Source organism: Leiobunum rupestre, chromosome 8, assembly GCF_980474605.1.
Source record: "Leiobunum rupestre chromosome 8, qqLeiRupe1.1.hap1, whole genome shotgun sequence".
In the NCBI taxonomy this organism is placed as follows: domain Eukaryota; kingdom Metazoa; phylum Arthropoda; class Arachnida; order Opiliones; family Sclerosomatidae; genus Leiobunum; species Leiobunum rupestre.
The window spans coordinates 40,922,349-40,947,488 of NC_143391.1; positions in this window are offsets into that span (position 1 = coordinate 40,922,349).

Consider the following 25,140-nt stretch of genomic DNA (forward strand, 5'->3'; position numbering starts at 1 on the left):
TTAAGAATTAATTCAAAATTTATATCGATTTTCTTAGTGTGGTTAACAAAACAGAGATGCCAGGCTTATTTATATCAATAATTATTCAAGTTTATTGATTTGATAATCAATTGCTAGTGTCAATGTTTCTTCAAAAGCCTGTTTGAGTGAATCAATTTACAAAAATTTCTCATTTCAACACGGCAATCTGACAGATAAATGGATTTTGGAACTGGAAATATTCTTCATTCTTAAGAATTAATTCAAAATTTATATCGATTTTCTTAGTGTGGTTAACATAACAGAGCTGCCAGGTTTATTTATATAGATAATTATTCAAGTTTATTTATTTGTTAATCAATTGCTTAATTCGATTTAACTTCAAAACCCTGTTTGAGTGAAGAAATTTACCAAAATTTGGCATTTCAACACGGCAATCTGCCGGATAAATGGATTTTGGAACTGGAAATATTCTTCGTTCTTAAGAATTAATTCAAAATTTATATCGATTTTCTTAGTGTGGTTAACAAAACAAAGCTGCCAGGCTTATTTATATCCATAATTATTCAAGTTTAAATATTTGTTAATTAATTGCTTAATTCGATTTAACTTCAAAACCCTGTTTGAGTGAAGAAATTTACCAAAATTTGGCATTTCAACACGGCAATCTGCCGGATAAATGGATTTTGGAACTGGAAATATTCTTCATTCTTGAGAATTAATTCAAAATTTATATCGATTTTCTTAGTGTGGTTAACAAAACAAAGCTGCCAGGCTTATTTATATCCATAATTATTCAAGTTTATTGTTTTGTTAATCAATTGCTAGTGTCGATGTTTCTTCAAAACCATGTTAGAGAGAAGCAATTTACTAAAATTTGGCATTTCAACACTTCAATCTGCCAGATAAATGGATTTTGGAACTGGAAATATTCTTCATTCTTAAGCATTAATTCAAAATTTATATCGATTTTCTTAGTGTGGTTAACAAAACAAAGAACAAAGCTGCCAGGCTTATTTATATCCATAATTATTCAAGTTTATTGTTTTGTTAATCAATTGCTAGTGTCGATTTTTATTCAAAACCCTGTTTGACAGAAGCAATTTATCAAAATTTGGCATTTCAACACTTCAATCTGCCAGATAAATGGATTTTGGAACTGGAAATATTCTTCATTCTTAAGAATTAATTCAAAATTTATCTCGATTTTCTTAGTGTAGTTAACATAAAAGTGTTGCCAGTTTAATTAAATCTTTAATCACTTAGTTTAATTTTTTTCGTTATCAAAATATTAGTGTCGTTCTTACTTTTAAGCCGTAATTGACCGAGCGACTAACTAAAAATGTTAATTTCCTCTATGAATTCCGTAAGTTTTTTTTGCTTTTGGAAATCCGCCAAAATCTGTCTTCTTAGTCATATCAACTGGTTATAAAACTGAAAAAGTTAAGATAATTATGGAGTGTGACTAATATAACATAGCTGCCAGGCTTATTTATATCAATAATTATTTAAGTTTATTGTTTTGTTAATCAATTGCTAGTGTCGATTTTACTTCAAAACCCTGTTTGACTAACGCAATTTATCAAAACTTGGCTTTTCAACACGGCAATCTGACAGATAAATGGATTTTGGAACTGGAAATATTCTTCATTCTTAAGAATTAATTCAAAATTTATATCGATTTTCTTAGTGTGGTTAACATAACAGAGCTGCCAGGTTTATTTATATAGATAATTATTCAAGTTTATTTATTTGTTAATCAATTGCTTAATTCGATTTAACTTCAAAACCCTGTTTGAGTGAAGAAATTTACCAAAATTTGGCATTTCAACACGGCAATCTGCCGGATAAATGGATTTTGGAACTGGAAATATTCTTCGTTCTTAAGAATTAATTCAAAATTTATATCGATTTTCTTAGTGTGGTTAACAAAACAAAGCTGCCAGGCTTATTTATATCCATAATTATTCAAGTTTAAATATTTGTTAATCAATTGCTTAATTCGATTTAACTTCAAAACCCTGTCTGAGTGAAGAAATTTACCAAAATTTGGCATTTCAACACGGTAATCTGCCGGATAAATGGATTTTGGAACTGGAAATATTCTTCATTCTTGAGAATTAATTCAAAATTTATATCGATTTTCTTAGTGTGGTTAACAAAACAAAGCTGCCAGGCTTATTTATATCCATAATTATTCAAGTTTATTGTTTTGTTAATCAATTGCTAGTGTCGATGTTTCTTCAAAACCCTGTTAGAGTGAAGCAATTTACTAAAATTTGGCATTTCAACACTTCAATCTGCCACATAAATGGATTTTGGAACAGGAAATATTCGTCGTTCTTAAGAATTAATTCAAAATTTATATCGATTTTCTTAGTGTGGTTAACAAAACTAAGCTGCCAGGCTTATTTATATCCATAATTATTCAAGTTTATTGTTTTGTTAATCAATTGCTAGTGTCGATTTTTATTCAAAACCCTGTTTGACAGAAGCAATTTATCAAAATTTGGCATTTCAACACTTCAATCTGCCAGATAAATGGATTTTGGAAATGGAAATATTCTTCATTCTTAAGAATTAATTCAAAATTTATATCGATTTTCTTAGTGTGGTTAACAAAACAAAGCTGCCAGGCTTATTTATATCCATAATTATTCAAGTTTATTGTTTTGTTAATCAATTGCTAGTGTCGATTTTTATTCAAAACCGTGTTTGACAGAAGCAATTTATCAAAATTTGGCATTTCAACACTTCAATCTGCCAGATAAATGGATTTTGGAACTGGAAATATTCTTCATTCTTGAGAATTAATTCAAAATTTATATCGATTTTCTTAGTGTGGTTAACAAAACAAAGCTTCCAGGCTTATTTATATCCATAATTATTCAAGTTTATTGTTTTGTTAATCAATTGCTAGTGTCGATGTTTCTTCAAAACCGTGTTTGACAGAAGCAATTTATCAAAATTTGGCATTTCAACAATTCAATCTGCCAGATAAATGGATTTTGGAACTGGAAATATTCTTCATTCTTAAGAATTAATTCAAAATTTATATCGATTTTTATTCAAAACCCTGTTTGACAGAAGCAATTTATCAAAATTTGGCATTTCAACACTTCAATCTGCCAGATAAATGGATTTTGGAACTGGAAATATTCTTCATTCTTAAGAATTAATTCAAAATTTATATCGATTTTCTTAGTGTGATTAACAAAACAAAGCTGCCAGGCTTATTTATATCCATAATTATTCAAGTTTATTGTTTTGTTAATCAATTGCTAGTGTCGATTTTTATTCAAAACCGTGTTTGACAGAAGCAATTTATCAAAATTTGGCATTTCAACATTTCAATCTGCCAGATAAATGGATTTTGGAACTGGAAATATTCTTCATTCTTAAGAATTAATTCAAAATTTATTTCGATTTTCTTAGTGTGGTTAACAAAACAAAGCTGCCAGGCTTATTTATATCCATAATTATTCAAGTTTATTGTTTTGTTAATCAATTGCTAGTGTCGATGTTTCTTCAAAACCATGTTAGAGTGAAGCAATTTACTAAAATTTGGCTTTTCAACACGGCAATCAGCCTGATAAATGGATATTGGACTGGAAATATTCTTCATTCTTCAGAATTAATTCAAAATTTATATCGATTTTCTTAGTGTGGTTAACAAAACAAAGCTGCCAGGCTTATTTATATCCATAATTATTCAAGTTTATTGTTTTGTTAATCAATTGCTAGTGTCGATTTTTATTCAAAACCCTGTTTGACAGAAGCAATTTATCAAAATTTGGCATTTCAACACTTCAATCTGCCAGATAAATGGATTTTGGAACTGGAAATATTCTTCATTCTTAAGAATTAATTCAAAATTTATATCGATTTTCTTAGTGTGGTTAACAAAACAAAGAACAAAGCTGCCAGGCTTATTTATATCCATAATTATTCAAGTTTATTGTTTTGTTAATCAATTGCTAGTGTCGATTTTTATTCAAAACCCTGTTTGACAGAAGCAATTTATCAAAATTTGGCATTTCAACACTTCAATCTGCCAGATAAATGGATTTTGGAACTAGAAATATTCTTCATTCTTGAGAATTAATTCAAAATTTATATCGATTTTCTTAGTGTGGTTAACAAAACAAAGCTTCCAGGCTTATTTATATCCATAATTATTCAAGTTTATTGTTTTGTTAATCAATTGCTAGTGTCGATGTTTCTTCAAAACCGTGTTTGACAGAAGCAATTTATCAAAATTTGGCATTTCAACAATTCAATCTGCCAGATAAATGGATTTTGGAACTGGAAATATTCTTCATTCTTAAGAATTAATTCAAAATTTATATCGATTTTTATTCAAAACCCTGTTTGACAGAAGCAATTTATCAAAATTTGGCATTTCAACACTTCAATCTGCCAGATAAATGGATTTTGGAACTGGAACTATTCTTCATTCTTAAGAATTAATTCAAAATTTATATCGATTTTCTTAGTGTGATTAACAAAACAAAGCTGCCAGGCTTATTTATATCCATAATTATTCAAGTTTATTGTTTTGTTAATCAATTGCTAGTGTCGATTTTTATTCAAAACCGTGTTTGACAGAAGCAATTTATCAAAATTTGGCATTTCAACATTTCAATCTGCCAGATAAATGGATTTTGGAACTGGAAATATTCTTCATTCTTAAGAATTAATTCAAAATTTATTTCGATTTTCTTAGTGTGGTTAACAAAACAAAGCTGCCAGGCTTATTTATATCCATAATTATTCAAGTTTATTGTTTTGTTAATCAATTGCTAGTGTCGATGTTTCTTCAAAACCATGTTAGAGTGAAGCAATTTACTAAAATTTGGCTTTTCAACACGGCAATCTGCCTGATAAATGGATATTGGACTGGAAATATTCTTCATTCTTCAGAATTAATTCAAAATTTATATCGATTTTCTTAGTGTGGTTAACAAAACAAAGCTGCCAGGCTTATTTATATCCATAATTATTCAAGTTTATTGTTTTGTTAATCAATTGCTAGTGTCGATTTTTATTCAAAACCCTGTTTGACAGAAGCAATTTATCAAAATTTGGCATTTCAACACTTCAATCTGCCAGATAAATGGATTTTGGAACTGGAAATATTCTTCATTCTTAAGAATTAATTCAAAATTTATATCGATTTTCTTAGTGTGGTTAACAAAACAAAGAACAAAGCTGCCAGGCTTATTTATATCCATAATTATTCAAGTTTATTGTTTTGTTAATCAATTGCTAGTGTCGATTTTTATTCAAAACCCTGTTTGACAGAAGCAATTTATCAAAATTTGGCATTTCAACACTTCAATCTGCCAGATAAATGGATTTTGGAACTGGAAATATTCTTCATTCTTGAGAATTAATTCAAAATTTATATCGATTTTCTTAGTGTGGTTAACAAAACAAAGCTGCCAGGCTTATTTATATCCATAATTATTCAAGTTTATTGTTTTGTTAATCAATTGCTTAAATCGATTTAACTTCAAAACCCTGTTTGAGTGAAGAAATTTACCAAAATTTGGCATTTCAACACGGCAATCTGCCGGATAAATGGATTTTGGAACTGGAAATATTCTTCGTTCTTAAGAATTAATTCAAAATTTATATCGATTTTCTTAGTGTGGTTAACAAAACAAAGCTGCCAGGCTTATTTATATCCATAATTATTCAAGTTTAAATATTTGTTAATTAATTGCTTAATTCGATTTAACTTCAAAACCCTGTTTGAGTGAAGAAATTTACCAAAATTTGGCATTTCAACACGGCAATCTGCCGGATAAATGGATTTTGGAACTGGAAATATTCTTCATTCTTGAGAATTAATTCAAAATTTATATCGATTTTCTTAGTGTGGTTAACAAAACAAAGCTGCCAGGCTTATTTATATCCATAATTATTCAAGTTTATTGTTTTGTTAATCAATTGCTAGTGTCGATGTTTCTTCAAAACCATGTTAGAGAGAAGCAATTTACTAAAATTTGGCATTTCAACACTTCAATCTGCCAGATAAATGGATTTTGGAACTGGAAATATTCTTCATTCTTAAGCATTAATTCAAAATTTATATCGATTTTCTTAGTGTGGTTAACAAAACAAAGAACAAAGCTGCCAGGCTTATTTATATCCATAATTATTCAAGTTTATTGTTTTGTTAATCAATTGCTAGTGTCGATTTTTATTCAAAACCCTGTTTGACAGAAGCAATTTATCAAAATTTGGCATTTCAACACTTCAATCTGCCAGATAAATGGATTTTGGAACTGGAAATATTCTTCATTCTTAAGAATTAATTCAAAATTTATCTCGATTTTCTTAGTGTAGTTAACATAAAAGTGTTGCCAGTTTAATTAAATCTTTAATCACTTAGTTTAATTTTTTTCGTTATCAAAATATTAGTGTCGTTCTTACTTTTAAGCCGTAATTAACCGAGCGACTAACTAAAAATGTTAATTTCCTCTATGAATTCCGTAAGTTTTTTTTGCTTTTGGAAATCCGCCAAAATCTGTCTTCTTAGTCATATCAACTGGTTATAAAACTGAAAAAGTTAAGATAATTATGGAGTGTGACTAATATAACATAGCTGCCAGGCTTATTTATATCAATAATTATTTAAGTTTATTGTTTTGTTAATCAATTGCTAGTGTCGATTTTACTTCAAAACCCTGTTTGACTAACGCAATTTATCAAAACTTGGCTTTTCAACACGGCAATCTGACAGATAAATGGATTTTGGAACTGGAAATATTCTTCATTCTTAAGAATTAATTCAAAATTTATATCGATTTTCTTAGTGTGGTTAACATAACAGAGCTGCCAGGTTTATTTATATAGATAATTATTCAAGTTTATTTATTTGTTAATCAATTGCTTAATTCGATTTAACTTCAAAACCCTGTTTGAGTGAAGAAATTTACCAAAATTTGGCATTTCAACACGGCAATCTGCCGGATAAATGGATTTTGGAACTGGAAATATTCTTCGTTCTTAAGAATTAATTCAAAATTTATATCGATTTTCTTAGTGTGGTTAACAAAACAAAGCTGCCAGGCTTATTTATATCCATAATTATTCAAGTTTAAATATTTGTTAATCAATTGCTTAATTCGATTTAACTTCAAAACCCTGTCTGAGTGAAGAAATTTACCAAAATTTGGCATTTCAACACGGTAATCTGCCGGATAAATGGATTTTGGAACTGGAAATATTCTTCATTCTTGAGAATTAATTCAAAATTTATATCGATTTTCTTAGTGTGGTTAACAAAACAAAGCTGCCAGGCTTATTTATATCCATAATTATTCAAGTTTATTGTTTTGTTAATCAATTGCTAGTGTCGATGTTTCTTCAAAACCCTGTTAGAGTGAAGCAATTTACTAAAATTTGGCATTTCAACACTTCAATCTGCCACATAAATGGATTTTGGAACAGGAAATATTCGTCGTTCTTAAGAATTAATTCAAAATTTATATCGATTTTCTTAGTGTGGTTAACAAAACTAAGCTGCCAGGCTTATTTATATCCATAAATATTCAAGTTTATTGTTTTGTTAATCAATTGCTAGTGTCGATTTTTATTCAAAACCCTGTTTGACAGAAGCAATTTATCAAAATTTGGCATTTCAACACTTCAATCTGCCAGATAAATGGATTTTGGAAATGGAAATATTCTTCATTCTTAAGAATTAATTCAAAATTTATATCGATTTTCTTAGTGTGGTTAACAAAACAAAGCTGCCAGGCTTATTTATATCCATAATTATTCAAGTTTATTGTTTTGTTAATCAATTGCTAGTGTCGATTTTTATTCAAAACCGTGTTTGACAGAAGCAATTTATCAAAATTTGGCATTTCAACACTTCAATCTGCCAGATAAATGGATTTTGGAACTGGAAATATTCTTCATTCTTGAGAATTAATTCAAAATTTATATCGATTTTCTTAGTGTGGTTAACAAAACAAAGCTGCCAGGCTTATTTATATCCATAATTATTCAAGTTTATTGTTTTGTTAATCAATTGCTAGTGTCGATGTTTCTTCAAAACCGTGTTTGACAGAAGCAATTTATCAAAATTTGGCATTTCAACAATTCAATCTGCCAGATAAATGGATTTTGGAACTGGAAATATTCTTCATTCTTAAGAATTAATTCAAAATTTATATCGATTTTTATTCAAAACCCTGTTTGACAGAAGCAATTTATCAAAATTTGGCATTTCAACACTTCAATCTGCCAGATAAATGGATTTTGGAACTGGAAATATTCTTCATTCTTAAGAATTAATTCAAAATTTATATCGATTTTCTTAGTGTGATTAACAAAACAAAGCTGCCAGGCTTATTTATATCCATAATTATTCAAGTTTATTGTTTTGTTAATCAATTGCTAGTGTCGATTTTTATTCAAAACCGTGTTTGACAGAAGCAATTTATCAAAATTTGGCATTTCAACATTTCAATCTGCCAGATAAATGGATTTTGGAACTGGAAATATTCTTCATTCTTAAGAATTAATTCAAAATTTATTTCGATTTTCTTAGTGTGGTTAACAAAACAAAGCTGCCAGGCTTATTTATATCCATAATTATTCAAGTTTATTGTTTTGTTAATCAATTGCTAGTGTCGATGTTTCTTCAAAACCATGTTAGAGTGAAGCAATTTACTAAAATTTGGCTTTTCAACACGGCAATCTGCCTGATATATGGATATTGGACTGGAAATATTCTTCATTCTTCAGAATTAATTCAAAATTTATATCGATTTTCTTAGTGTGGTTAACAAAACAAAGCTGCCAGGCTTATTTATATCCATAATTATTCAAGTTTATTGTTTTGTTAATCAATTGCTAGTGTCGATTTTTATTCAAAACCCTGTTTGACAGAAGCAATTTATCAAAATTTGGCATTTCAACACTTCAATCTGCCAGATAAATGGATTTTGGAACTGGAAATATTCTTCATTCTTAAGAATTAATTCAAAATTTATATCGATTTTCTTAGTGTGGTTAACAAAACAAAGAACAAAGCTGCCAGGCTTATTTATATCCATAATTATTCAAGTTTATTGTTTTGTTAATCAATTGCTAGTGTCGATTTTACTTCAAAACCCTGTTTGACTAACGCAATTTATCAAAATTTGGCATTTCAACACTTCAATCTGCCAGATAAATGGATTTTGGAACTGGAAATATTCTTCATTCTTAAGAATTAATTCAAAATTTATCTCGATTTTCTTAGTGTAGTTAACATAAAAGTGTTGCCAGTTTAATTAAATCTTTAATCACTTAGTTTAATTTTTTTCGTTATCAAAATATTAGTGTCGTTCTTACTTTTAAGCCGTTATTGACCGAGCGACTAACTGAAAATGTTAATTTCCTCTATGAATTCCGTAAGTTTTTTTTGCTTTTGGAAATCCGCCAAAATCTGTCTTCTTAGTCATATCAACTGGTTATAAAACTGAAAAAGTTAAGATAATTATGGAGTGTGACTATTATAACATAGCTGCCAGGCTTATTTATATCAATAATTATTTAAGTTTATTGTTTTGTTAATCAATTGCTAGTGTCGATTTTACTTCAAAACCCTGTTTGACTAACGCAATTTATCAAAACTTGGCTTTTCAACACGGCAATCTGACAGATAAATGGATTTTGGAACTGGAAATATTCTTCAATCTTAAGAATTAATTCAAAATTTATATCGATTTTCTTAGTGTGGTTAACATAACAGAGCTGCCAGGTTTATTTATATAGATAATTATTCAAGTTTATTTATTTGTTAATCAATTGCTTAAATCGATTTAACTTCAAAACCCTGTTGGAGTGAAGAAATTTACCAAAATTTGGCATTTCAACACGGCAATCTGCCGGATAAATGGATTTTGGAACTGGAAATATTCTTCATTCTTGAGAATTAATTCAAAATTTATATCGATTTTCTTAGTGTGGTTAACAAAACAAAGAACAAAGCTGCCAGGCTTATTTATATCCATAATTATTCAAGTTTATTGTTTTGTTAATCAATTGCTAGTGTCGATTTTTATTCAAAACCGTGTTTGACAGAAGCAATTTATCAAAATTTGGCATTTCAACACTTGAATCTGCCAGATAAATGGATTTTGGAACTGGAAATATTCTTCATTCTTAAGAATTAATTCAAAATTTATATCGATTTTCTTAGTGTGGTTAACAAAACAAAGCTGCCAGGCTTATTTATATCCATAATTATTCAAGTTTATTGTTTTGTTAATCAATTGCTAGTGTCGATTTTTATTCAAAACCCTGTTTGACAGAAGCAATTTATCAAAATTTGGCATTTCAACACTTCAATCTGCCAGATAAATGGATTTTGGAACTGGAAATATTCTTCATTCTTAAGAATTAATTCAAAATTTATATCGATTTTCTTAGTGTGGTTAACAAAACAAAGAACAAAGCTGCCAGGCTTATTTATATCCATAATTATTCAAGTTTATTGTTTTGTTAATCAATTGCTAGTGTCGATTTTTATTCAAAACCCTGTTTGACAGAAGCAATTTATCAAAATTTGGCATTTCAACACTTCAATCTGCCAGATAAATGGATTTTGGAACTGGAAATATTCTTCATTCTTAAGAATTAATTCAAAATTTATCTCGATTTTCTTAGTGTAGTTAACATAAAAGTGTTGCCAGTTTAATTAAATCTTTAATCACTTAGTTTAATTTTTTTCGTTATCAAAATATTAGTGTCGTTCTTACTTTTAAGCCGTAATTGACCGAGCGACTAACTAAAAATGTTAATTTCCTCTATGAATTCCGTAAACTTTTTTTGCTTTTGGAAATCCGCCAAAATCTGTCTTCTTAGTCATATCAACTGGTTATAAAACTGAAAAAGTTAAGATAATTATGGAGTGTGACTATTATAACATAGCTGCCAGGCTTATTTATATCAATAATTATTTAAGTTTATTGTTTTGTTAATCAATTGCTAGTGTCGATTTTACTTCAAAACCCTGTTTGACTAACGCAATTTATCAAAACTTGGCTTTTCAACACGGCAATCTGACAGATAAATGGATTTTGGAACTGGAAATATTCTTCAATCTTAAGAATTAATTCAAAATTTATATCGATTTTCTTAGTGTGGTTAACATAACAGAGCTGCCAGGTTTATTTATATAGATAATTATTCAAGTTTATTTATTTGTTAATCAATTGCTTAAATCGATTTAACTTCAAAACCCTGTTGGAGTGAAGAAATTTACCAAAATTTGGCATTTCAACACGGCAATCTGCCGGATAAATGGATTTTGGAACTGGAAATATTCTTCATTCTTGAGAATTAATTCAAAATTTATATCGATTTTCTTAGTGTGGTTAACAAAACAAAGAACAAAGCTGCCAGGCTTATTTATATCCATAATTATTCAAGTTTATTGTTTTGTTAATCAATTGCTAGTGTCGATTTTTATTCAAAACCGTGTTTGACAGAAGCAATTTATCAAAATTTGGCATTTCAACACTTGAATCTGCCAGATAAATGGATTTTGGAACTGGAAATATTCTTCATTCTTAAGAATTAATTCAAAATTTATATCGATTTTCTTAGTGTGGTTAACATAACAGAGCTGCCAGGCTTATTCAGATAGATATTTATTCAAGTTTATTGATTTGTTAATCAATTGCTAGTGTCAATGTTTCTTCAAAAGCCTGTTTGAGTGAAGCAATTTACAAAAATTTCTCATTTCAACACGGCAATCTGCCACATAAATGGATATTGGACTGGAAATATTCTTCATTCTTAAGTATTAATTCAAAATTTATATCGATTTTCGTAGTGTGGTTAACATAACAGAGCTAACTGGCTTATTTATATCAATAATTATTCAAGTTTATTGATTTGATAATCAATTGCTAGTGTCGATGTTTCTTCAAAACCATGTTAGAGTGAAGCAATTTACTAAATTTGGCTTTTCAACACGGCAATCTGCCTGATAAATGGATATTGGACTGGAAATATTCTTCATTCTTAAGAATTAATTCAAAATTTATCTCGATTTTCTTAGTGTAGTTAACATAAAAGTGTTGCCAGTTTTATTAAATCTTTAATCACTTAGTTTAATTTTTTTCGTTATCAAAATATTAGTGTCGTTCTTACTTTTAAGCCGTAATTGACCGAGGCGACTAACTAAAAATGTTAATTTCCTCTATGAATTCCGTAAGTTTTTTTTGCTTTTGGAAATCCGCCAAAATCTGTCTTCTTAGTCAGATCAACTGGTTATAAAACTGAAAAAGTTAAGATAATTATGGAGTGTGACTAATATAACATAGCTGCCAGGCTTATTTATATCAATAATTATTTTAGTTTATTGTTTTGTTAATCAATTGCTAGTGTCGATTTTACTTCAAAACCCTGTTTGACTAACGCAATTTATCAAAATTTCGCATTTCAACACGGCAATCTGACAGATAAATGGATTTTGGAACTAAAAATATTCTTCATTCTTAAGAATTAATTCAAAATTTATATCGATTTTCTTAGTGTGGTTAACAAAACAGAGCTGCCAGGCTTATTAATATCAATAATTATTCAAGTTTATTGATTTGATAATACATTGCTAGTGTCAATGTTTCTTTAAAAGACTGTTTGAGTGAAGCAATTTACAAAAATTTGGCATTTCAACACGGCAATCTGCCAGATAAATGGATATTGGACTGGAAATATTCTTCATTCTTAAGAATTAATTCAAAATTTATCTCGATTTTCTTAGTGTGGTTAACATAACAGAGCTGCCAGGTTTATTTATATAGATAATTATTCAAGTTTATTTATTTGTTAATCAATTGCTTAATTCGATTTAACTTCAAAACCCTGTTTAAGTGAAGAAATTTACCAAAATTTGGTATTTCTACACGGCAATCTGCCGGATAAATTGATTTTGGAACTGGAAATATTCTTCATTCTTAAGAATTATTTCAAAATTTATATCGATTTTCTTAGTGTGGTTAACAAAACAAAGCTGCCAGGCTTATTTATATCAATAATTATTCAAGTTTATTGATTTGATAATCAATTGCTAGTGTCAATGTTTCTTCAAAAGCCTGTTTGAGTGAAGCAATTTACAAAAATTTCTCATTTCAACACGGCAATCTGCCAGATAAATGGGTATTGGACTGGAAATATTATTCGTTCTTAAGAATTAATTCAAAATTTATATCGATTTTCTTAGTGTGGTTAACAAAACAAAGAACAAAGCTGCCAGGCTTATTTATATCCATAATTATTCAAGTTTATTGTTTTGTTAATCAATTGCTAGTGTCGATTTTTATTCAAAACCGTGTTTGACAGAAGCAATTTATCAAAATTTGGCATTTCAACACTTGAATCTGCCAGATAAATGGATTTTGGAACTGGAAATATTCTTCATTCTTAAGAATTAATTCAAAATTTATATCGATTTTCTTAGTGTGGTTAACATAACAGAGCTGCCAGGCTTATTCAGATAGATATTTATTCAAGTTTATTGATTTGTTAATCAATTGCTAGTGTCAATGTTTCTTCAAAAGCCTGTTTGAGTGAAGCAATTTACAAAAATTTCTCATTTCAACACTTCAATCTGCCACATAAATGGATATTGGACTGGAAATATTCTTCATTCTTAAGTATTAATTCAAAATGTATATCGATTTTCGTAGTGTGGTTAACATTACAGAGCTGCCAGGCTTATTTATATCAATAATTATTCAAGTTTATTGATTTGATAATCAATTGCTAGTGTCGATGTTTCTTCAAAACCATGTTAGAGTGAAGCAATTTACTAAAATTTGGCTTTTCAACACGGCAATCTGCCTGATAAATGGATATTGGACTGGAAATATTCTTCATTCTTAAGAATTAATTCAAAATTTATCTCGATTTTCTTAGTGTAGTTAACATAAAAGTGTTGCCAGTTTTATTAAATCTTTAATCACTTAGTTTAATTTTTTTCGTTATCAAAATATTAGTGTCGTTCTTACTTTTAAGCCGTAATTGACCGAGGCGACTAACTAAAAATGTTAATTTCCTCTATGAATTCCGTAAGTTTTTTTTGCTTTTGGAAATCCGCCAAAATCTGTCTTCTTAGTCAGATCAACTGGTTATAAAACTGAAAAAGTTAAGATAATTATGGAGTGTGACTAATATAACATAGCTGCCAGGCTTATTTATATCAATAATTATTTTAGTTTATTGTTTTGTTAATCAATTGCTAGTGTCGATTTTACTTCAAAACCCTGTTTGACTAACGCAATTTATCAAAATTTCGCATTTCAACACGGCAATCTGACAGATAAATGGATTTTGGAACTAAAAATATTCTTCATTCTTAAGAATTAATTCAAAATTTATATCGATTTTCTTAGTGTGGTTAACAAAACAGAGCTGCCAGGCTTATTAATATCAATAATTATTCAAGTTTATTGATTTGATAATACATTGCTAGTGTCAATGTTTCTTTAAAAGACTGTTTGAGTGAAGCAATTTACAAAAATTTGGCATTTCAACACGGCAATCTGCCAGATAAATGGATATTGGACTGGAAATATTCTTCATTCTTAAGAATTAATTCAAAATTTATCTCGATTTTCTTAGTGTGGTTAACATAACAGAGCTGCCAGGTTTATTTATATAGATAATTATTCAAGTTTATTTATTTGTTAATCAATTGCTTAATTCGATTTAACTTCAAAACCCTGTTTAAGTGAAGAAATTTACCAAAATTTGGTATTTCTACACGGCAATCTGCCGGATAAATTGATTTTGGAACTGGAAATATTCTTCATTCTTAAGAATTATTTCAAAATTTATATCGATTTTCTTAGTGTGGTTAACAAAACAAAGCTGCCAGGCTTATTTATATGAATAATTATTCAAGTTTATTGATTTGATAATCAATTGCTAGTGTCAATGTTTCTTCAAAAGCCTGTTTGAGTGAAGCAATTTACAAAAATTTCTCATTTCAACACGGCAATCTGCCAGATAAATGGGTATTGGACTGGAAATATTATTCGTTCTTAAGAATTAATTCAAAATTTATATCGATTTTCTTAGTGTGGTTAACAAAACAAAGCTGCCAGGCTTATTTATATCCATAATTATTCAAGTTTATTGTTTTGTTAATCAATTGCTAGTGTCGATTTTTATTCAAAACCCTGTTTGACAGAAGCAATTTATCAAAATTTGGCATTTCAACACTTCAATCTGCCAGATAAATGGATTTTGGAACTGGAAATATTCTTCATTCTTGAGAATTAATTCAAAATTTATATCGATTTTCTTAGTGTGGTTGACAAAACAAAGCTGCCAGGCTTATTTATATCAATAATTATTCAAGTTTATTGATTTGATAATCAATTGCTAGTGTCAATGTTTCTTCAAAAGACTGTTTGAGTGAAGCAATTTACAAAAATTTCTCATTTCAACACGGCAATCTGCCAGATAAATGGATATTGGACTGGAAATATTCTTCATTCTTAAGAATTAATTCAAAATTTATCTCGATTTTCTTAGTGTGGTTAACATAACAGAGCTGCCAGGTTTATTTATATCAATAATTATTTAAGTTTATTGTTTTGTTTATCAATTGCTAATTTCGATTTTACTTCAAATACCTGTTTGACTAACGCAATTTATCAAAATTTGGCATTTCAACACGGCAAACTGCCAGATAAATGGATTTTGGAACTGGAAATATTCTTAATTCTTAAGAATTAATTCAAAATTTATCTCGATTTTCTTAGTGTGGTTAACATAACAGAGCTGCCAGGTTTATTTATATAGATAATTATTCAAGTTTAATTATTTGATAATCAATTGCTAGTGTCAATGTTTCTTCAAAAGCCTGTTTGACAGAAGCAATTTATCAAAATTTGGCATTTCAACACTTCAATCTGCCAGATAAATGGATTTTGGAACTGGAAATATTCTTCATTCTTAAGAATTAATTTAAAATTTATATCGATTTTCTTAGTGTGGTTAACATAACAGAGCTGCCAGGCTTATTCAGATAGATATTTATTCAAGTTTATTGATTTGTTAATCAATTGCTAGTGTCGATTTTACTTCAAAACCCTGTTTGACTAACGCAATTTATAAAAATTTCGCATTTCAACACGGCAATCTGACAGATAAATGGATTTTGGAACTGGAAATATTCTTCGTTCTTAAGAATTAATTCAAAATTTATATCGATTTTCTTAGTGTGGTTAACAAAACAAAGCTACCAGGCTTATTTATATCCATAATTAATCAAGTTTATTGTTTTGTTAATCAATTGCTAGTGTCGATTTTTATTCAAAACCCTGTCTGACAGAAGCAATTTATCAAAATTTGGCATTTCAACACGGCTATCTGCCAGATAAATGGATTTTGGAACTGGAAATATTCTTCATTCTTAAGAATTAATTCAAAATTTATATCGATTTTCTTAGTGTGGTTAACAAAACAAAGCTGCCAGGCTTATTTATATCCATAATTATTCAAGTTTATTGTTTTGTTAATCAATTGCTAGTGTCGATTTTTATTCAAAACCGTGTTTGACAGAAGCAATTTATCAAAATTTGGCATTTCAACACTTCAATCTGCCAGATAAATGGATTTTGGAACTGGAAATATTCTTCATTCTTGAAAATTAATTCAAAATTTATATCGATTTTCTTAGTGTGGTTAACAAAACAAAGCTGCCAGGATTATTTATATCCATAATTATTCAAGTTTATTGTTTTGTTAATCAATTGCTAGTGTCAATGTTTCTTCAAAAGCCTGTTTGAGTGAAGCAATTTACAAAAATTTCTCATTTCAACACGGCAATCTGCCACATAAATGGATATTGGACTGGAAATATTCTTCATTCTTAAGTATTAATTCAAAATTTATATCGATTTTCTTAGTGTGGTTAACATAACAGAGCTGCCAGGCTTATTTATATCAATAATTATTCAAGTTTATTGATTTGATAATCAATTGCTAGTGTCGATGTTTCTTCAAAACCATGTTAGAGTGAAGCAATTTACTAAAATTTGGCTTTTCAACACGGCAATCTGCCTGATAAATGGATATTGGACTGGAAATATTCTTCATTCTTAAGAATTAATTCAAAATTTATCTCGATTTTCTTAGTGTAGTTAACATAAAAGTGTTGCCAGTTTTATTAAATCTTTAATCACTTAGTTTAATTTTTTTCGTTATCAAAATATTAGTGTCGTTCTTACTTTTAAGCCGTAATTGACCGAGGCGACTAATTAAAAATGTTAATTTCCTCTATGAATTCCGTAAGTTTTTTTTGCTTTTGGAAATCCGCCAAAATCTGTCTTCTTAGTCAGATCAACTGGTTATAAAACTGAAAAAGTTAAGATAATTATGGAGTGTGACTAATATAACATAGCTGCCAGGCTTATTTATATCAATAATTATTTTAGTTTATTGTTTTGTTAATCAATTGCTAGTGTCGATTTTACTTCAAAACCCTGTTTGACTAACGCAATTTATCAAAATTTCGCATTTCAACACGGCAATCTGACAGATAAATGGATTTTGGAACTAAAAATATTCTTCATTCTTAAGAATTAATTCAAAATTTATATCGATTTTCTTAGTGTGGTTAACAAAACAGAGCTGCCAGGCTTATTTATATCAATAATTATTCAAGTTTATTGATTTGATAATACATTGCTAGTGTCAATGTTTCTTTAAAAGACTGTTTGAGTGAAGCAATTTACAAAAATTTGGCATTTCAACACGGCAATCTGCCAGATAAATGGATATTGGACTGGAAATATTCTTCATTCTTAAGAATTAATTCAAAATTTATCTCGATTTTCTTAGTGTGGTTAACATAACAGAGCTGCCAGGTTTATTTATATAGATAATTATTCAAGTTTATTTATTTGTTAATCAATTGCTTAATTCGATTTAACTCCAAAACCCTGTTTAAGTGAAGAAATTTACCAAAATTTGGCATTTCTACACGGCAATCTGCCGGATAAATTGATTTTGGAACTGGAAATATTCTTCATTCTTAAGAATTATTTCAAAATTTATATCGATTTTCTTAGTGTGGTTAACAAAACAAAGCTGCCAGGCTTATTTATATCAATAATTATTCAAGTTTATTGATTTGATAATCAATTGCTAGTGTCAATGTTTCTTCAAAAGCCTGTTTGAGTGAAGCAATTAACCAAAATTTGGCATTTCAACACGGCAATCTGCCAGATAAATGGATATTGGACTGGAAATATTCTTTATTCTTAAGAAATAATTCAAAATTTATATCGATTTTCTTAGTGTGGTTAACAAAACAGAGCTGCCAGGCTTATTTATATCAATAATTATTCAAGTTTATTGATTTGATAATCAATTGCTAGTGTAAATGTTTCTTCAAAAGCCTGTTTGATTGAAGCAATTTACAAAAATTTCTCATTTCAACACGGCAATCTGCCAGATAAATGGGTATTGGACTGGAAATATTATTCGTTCTTAAGAATTAATTCAAAATTTATATCGATTTTCTTAGTGTGGTTAACAAAACAAAGCTGCCAGGCTTATTTATATCCATAATTATTCAAGTTTATTGATTTGATAATCAATTGCTAGTGTCAATGTTTCTTCAAAAGACTGTTTGAGTGAAGCAATTTACAAAAATTTCTCATTTCAACACGGCAATCTGCCAGATAAATGGATATTGGACTGGAAATATTCTTCATTCTTAAGAATTAATTCAAAATTTATATCGATTTTCTTAGTGTGGTTAACAAAACAAAGCTGCCAGGCTTATTTATATCAATAATTATTCAAGTTTATTGATTTGATAATCAATTGCTAGTGTCAATGTTTCTTCAAAAGACTGTTTGAGTGAAGCAATTTACAAAAATTTCTCATTTCAACACGGCAATCTGCCAGATAAATGGATATTGGACTGGAAATATTCTTCATTCTTAAGAATTAATTCAAAATTTATCTCGATTTTCTTAGTGTGGTTAACATAACAGAGCTGCCAGGTTTATTTATATCAATAATTATTTAAGTTTATTGTTTTGTTTATCAATTGCTAATTTCGATTTTACTTCAAATACCTGTTTGACTAACGCAATTTATCAAAATTTGGCATTTCAACACGGCAAACTGCCAGATAAATGGATTTTGGAACTGGAAATATTCTTAATTCTTAAGAATTAATTCAAAATTTATCTCGATTTTCTTTGTGTGGTTAACATAACAGAGCTGCCAGGTTTATTTATATAGATAATTATTCAAGTTTAATTATTTGATAATCAATTGCTAGTGTCAATGTTTCTTCAAAAGCCTGTTTGACAGAAGCAATTTATCAAAATTTGGCATTTCAACACTTCAATCTGCCAGATAAATGGATTTTGGAACTGGAAATATTCTTCATTCTTAAGAATTAATTTAAAATTTATATCGATTTTCTTAGTGTGGTTAACATAACAGAGCTGCCAGGCTTATTAAGATAGATATTTATTCAAGTTTATTGATTTGTTAATCAATTGCTAGTGTCGATTTTACTTCAAAACCCTGTTTGACTAACGCAATTTATAAAAATTTCGCATTTCAACACGGCTATCTGACAGATAAATGGATTTTGGAACTGGAAATATTCTTCGTTCTTAAGAATTAATTCAAAATTTATATCGATTTTCTTATTGTGGTTAACAAAACAAAGCTACCAGGCTTATTTATATCCATAATTAATCAAGTTTATTGTTTTGTTAATCAATTGCTAGTGTCGATTTTTATTCAAAACCCTGTCTGACAGAAGCAATTTATCAAAATTTGGCATTTCAACACGGCTATCTGCCAGATAAATGGATTTTGGAACTGGAAATATTCTTCATTCTTAAGAATTAATTCAAAATTTATATCGATTTTCTTAGTGTGGTTAACAAAACAAAGCTGCCAGGCTTATTTATATCCATAATTATTCAAGTTTATTGTTTTGTTAATCAATTGCTAGTGTCGATTTTTATTCAAAACCGTGTTTGACAGAAGCAATTTATAAAAATTTGGCATTTCAACACTTCAATCTGCCAGATAAATGGATTTTGGAACTGGAAATATTCTTCATTCTTGAGAATTAATTCAAAATTTATATCGATTTTCTTAGTGTGGTTAACAAAACAAAGCTGCCAGGATTATTTATATCCATAATTATTCAAGTTTATTGTTTTGTTAATCAATTGCTAGTGTCGATGTTTCTTCAAAACCATGTTAGAGTGAAGCAATTTACTAAAATTTGGCTTTTCAACACGGCAATCTGCCTGATAAATGGATATTGGACTGGAAATATTCTTCATTCCTAAGAATTAATTCAAAATTTATCTCGATTTTCTTAGTGTGGTTAACAAAACAAAGCTGCCAGGCTTATTTATATCCATAACTATTCAAGTTTATTGTTTTGTTAATCAATTGCTAGTGTCGATTTTTATTCAAAACCGTGTTTGACAGAAGCAATTTATAAAAATTTGGCATTTCAACACTTTAATCTGCCAGATAAATGGATTTTGGAACTGGAAATATTCTTCATTCTTAAGAATTATTTCAAAATTTTTATCGATTTTTATTCAAAACCCTGTTTGACAGAAGCAATTTATCAAAATTTGGCATTTCAACACTTCAATCTGCCAGATAAATGGATTTTGGAACTGGAAATATTCTTCATTCTTAAGAATTAATTCAAAATTTATATAGATTTTCTTAGTGTGGTTAACAAAACAAAGCTGCCAGGCTTATAAATATCCATAATTATTCAAGTTTATTGTTTTGTTAATCAATTGCTAGTGTCGATTTTTATTCAAAACCGTGTTTGACAGAAGCAATTTATAAAAATTTGGCATTTCAACACTTCAATCTGCCAGATAAATGGATTTTGGAACTGGAAATATTCTTCATTCTTGAGAATTAATTCAAAATTTATATCGATTTTCTTAGTGTGGTTAACAAAACAAAGCTGCCAGGCTTATTTATATCCATAATTATTCAAGTTTATTGTTTTGTTAATCAATTGCTAGTGTCGATGTTTCTTCAAAACCATGTTAGAGTGAAGCAATTTACTAAAATTTGGCTTTTCAACACGGCAATCTGCCTGATAAATGGATATTGGACTGGAAATATTCTTCATTCTTAAGAATTAATTCAAAATTTATCTCGATTTTCTTAGTGTGGTTAACAATACAAAGCTGCCAGGCTTATTTATATCAATAATTATTCAAGTTTATTGTTTTGTTAATCAATTGCTAGTGTCGATTTTTATTCAAAACCGTGTTTGACAGAAGCAATTTATCAAAATTTGGCATTTCAACACTTCAATCTGCCAGATAAATGGATTTTGGAACTGGAAATATTCTTCATTCTTAAGAATTAATTCAAAATTTATATCGATTTTTATTCAAAACCCTGTTTGACAGAAGCAATTTATCAAAATTTGGCATTTCAACACTTCAATCTGCCAGATAAATGGATTTTGGAAATGGAAATATTCTTCATTCATAAGAATTAATTCAAAATTTATATTGATTTTCTTAGTGTGGTTAACAATACAAAGCTGCCAGGCTTATTTATATCCATAATTATTCAAGTTTATTGTTTTGTTAATCAATTGCTAGTGTCGATTTTACTTCAAAACCCTGTTTGACTAACGCAATTTATAAAAATTTCGCATTTCAACACGGCAATCTGACAGATAAATGGATTTTGGAACTGGAAATATTCTTCATTCTTAAGAATTAATTCAAAATTTATATCGATTTTCTTAGTGTGGTTAACAAAACAGAGCTGCCATGCTTATTTATATCAATAATTATTCAAGTTTATTGATTTAATAATCAATTGCTAGTGTCAATGTTTCTTCAAAAGCCTGTTTGAGTGAATCAATTTACAAAAATTTCTCATTTCAACACGGCAATCTGCCAGATAAATGGGTATTGGACTGGAAATATTCTTCGTTCTTCAGAATTAATTCAAAATTTATATCGATTTTCTTAGTGTGGTTAACAAAACAAAGCTGCCAGGCTTATTTATATCCATAATTATTCAAGTTTATTGTTTTGTTAATCAATTGCTAGTGTCGATGTTTCTTCAAAACCATGTTAGAGTGAAGCAATTTACTAAAATTTGGCTTTTCAACACGGCAATCTGCCTGATAAATGGATATTGGACTGGAAATATTCTTCATTCTTAAGAATTAATTCAATATTTATCTCGATTTTCTTAGTGTGGTTAACAAAACAAAGCTGCCAGGCTTATTTATATCCATAATTATTCAAGTTTATTGTTTTGTTAATCAATTGCTAGTGTCGATTTTTATTCAAAACCGTGTTTGACAGAAGCAATTTATCAAAATTTGTCATTTCAACACTTCAATCTGCCAGATAAATGGATTTTGGAACTGGAAATATTCTTCATTCTTAAGAATTAATTCAAAATTTATAACGATTTTCTTAGTGTGGTTAACAAAACAAAGCTGCCAGGCTTATTTATATCCATAATTATTCAAGTTTATTGTTTTGTTAATCAATTGCTAGTGTCGATTTTTATTCAAAACCGTGTTTGACAGAAGCAATTGATCAAAATTTGGCATTTCAACACTTCAATCTGCCAAATAAATGGATTTTGGAACTGGAAATATTCTTAATTCTTGAGAATTAATTCAAAATTTATATCGATTTTCTTAGTGTGGTTAACAAAACAAAGCTGCCAGGCTTATTTATATCCATAATTATTCAAGTTTATTGTTTTGTTAATCAATTGCTAGTGTCGATGTTTCTTCAAAACCATGTTAGAGTGAAGCAATTTACTAAAATTTGGCTTTTCAACACGGCAATCTGCCTGATAAATGGATATTGGACTGGAAATATTCTTCATTCTTAAGAATTAATACAAAATTTATATCGATTTTTATTCAAAACCCTGTTTGACAAAAGAAATTTACCAAAATTTGGCATTTCAACACGGCAATCTGCCGGATAAATGGATTTTGGAACTGGAAATATTCTTCGTTCTTAAGAATTAATTCAAAATTTATATCGATTTTCTTAGTGTGGTTAACAAAACAAAGCTGCCAGGCTTATTTATATCCATAATTATTCAAGTTTATTGTTTTGTTAATCAATTGCTAGTGTCGATTTTTATTCAAAACCCTGTTTGACAGAAGCAATTTATCAAAATTTGGCATTTCAACACTTCAATCTGCCAGATAAATGGATTTTGGAACTGGAAATATTCTTCATTCTTAAGAATTAATTCAAAATTTATATCGATTTTCTTAGTGTGGTTAACAAAACAAAGAACAAAGCTGCCAGGCTTATTTATATCCATAATTATTCAAGTTTATTGATTTGTTAATCAATTGCTAGTGTCAATGTTTCTTCAAAAGCCTGTTTGAGTGAAGCAATTTACAAAAATTTCTCATTTCAACACGGCAATCTGCCACATAAATGGATATTGGACTGGAAATATTCTTCATTCTTAAGTATTAATTCAAAATTTATATCGATTTTCTTAGTGTGGTTAACATAACAGAGCTGCCAGGCTTATTAATATCAATAATTATTCAAGTTTATTGATTTGATAATCAATTGCTAGTGTCGATGTTTCTTCAAAACCATGTTAGAGTGAAGCAATTTACAAAAATTTGGCTTTTCAACACGGCAATCTGCCTGATAAATGGATATTGGACTGGAAATATTCTTCATTCTTAAGAATTAATTCAAAATTTATCTCGATTTTCTTAGTGTAGTTAACATAAAAGTGTTGCCAGTTTTATTAAATCTTTAATCGCTTAGTTTAATTTTTTTCGTTATCAAAATATTAGTGTGGTTCTTACTTTTAAGCCGTAATTGACCGAGGCGACTAACTAAAAATGTAAATTTCCTCTATGAATTCCGTAAGTTTTTTTTGCTTTTGGAAATCCGCCAAAATCTGTCTTCTTAGTCAGATCAACTGGTTATAAAACTGAAAAAGTTAAGATAATTATGGAGTGTGACTAATATAACATAGCTGCCAGGCTTATTTATATCAATAATTATTTTAGTTTATTGTTTTGTTAATCAATTGCTAGTGTCGATTTTACTTCAAAACCCTGTTTGACTAACGCAATTTATCAAAATTTCGCATTTCAACACGGCAATCTGACAGATAAATGATTATTGGACTGGAAATATTCTTTATTCTTAAGAAATAATTCCAAATTTATATCGATTTTCTTAGTGTGGTTAACAAAACAGAGCTGCCAGGCTTATTTATATCAATAATTATTCAAGTTTATTGATTTGATAATCAATTGCTAGTGTAAATGTTTCTTCAAAAGCCTGTTTGAGTGAAGCAATTTACAAAAATTTCTCATTTCAACACGGCAATCTGCCAGATAAATGGATTTTGGAACTGGAAATATTCTTCATTCTTAAGAATTAATTCAAAATTTATATCGATTTTCTTAGTGTGGTTAACAAAACAAAGCTGCCAGGCTTATTTATATCAATAATTATTCAAGTTTATTGATTTGATAATCAATTGCTAGTGTCAATGTTTCTTCAAAAGACAGTTTGAGTGAAGCAATTTACAAAAATTTGGCATTTCTACACGGCAATCTGCCGGATAAATTGATTTTGGAACTGGAAATATTCTTCATTCTTAAGAATTATTTCAAAATTTATATCGATTTTCTTAGTGTGGTTAACAAAACAAAGCTGCCAGGCTTATTTATATCAATAATTATTCAAGTTTATTGATTTGATAATCAATTGCTAGTGTCAATGTTTCTTCAAAAGCCTGTTTGAGTGAAGCAATTTACCAAAATTTGGCATTTCAACACGGCAATCTGCCAGATAAATGGATATTGGACTGGAAATATTCTTTATTCTTAAGAAATAATTCAAAATTTATATCGATTTTCTTAGTGTGGTTAACAAAACAGAGCTGCCAGGCTTATTTATATCAATAATTATTCAAGTTTATTGGTTTGATAATCAATTGCTAGTGTAAATGTTTCTTCAAAAGCCTGTTTGAGTGAAGCAATTTACAAAAATTTCTCATTTCAACACGGCAATCTGCCAGATAAATGGGTATTGGACTGGAAATATTATTCGTTCTTAAGAATTAATTCAA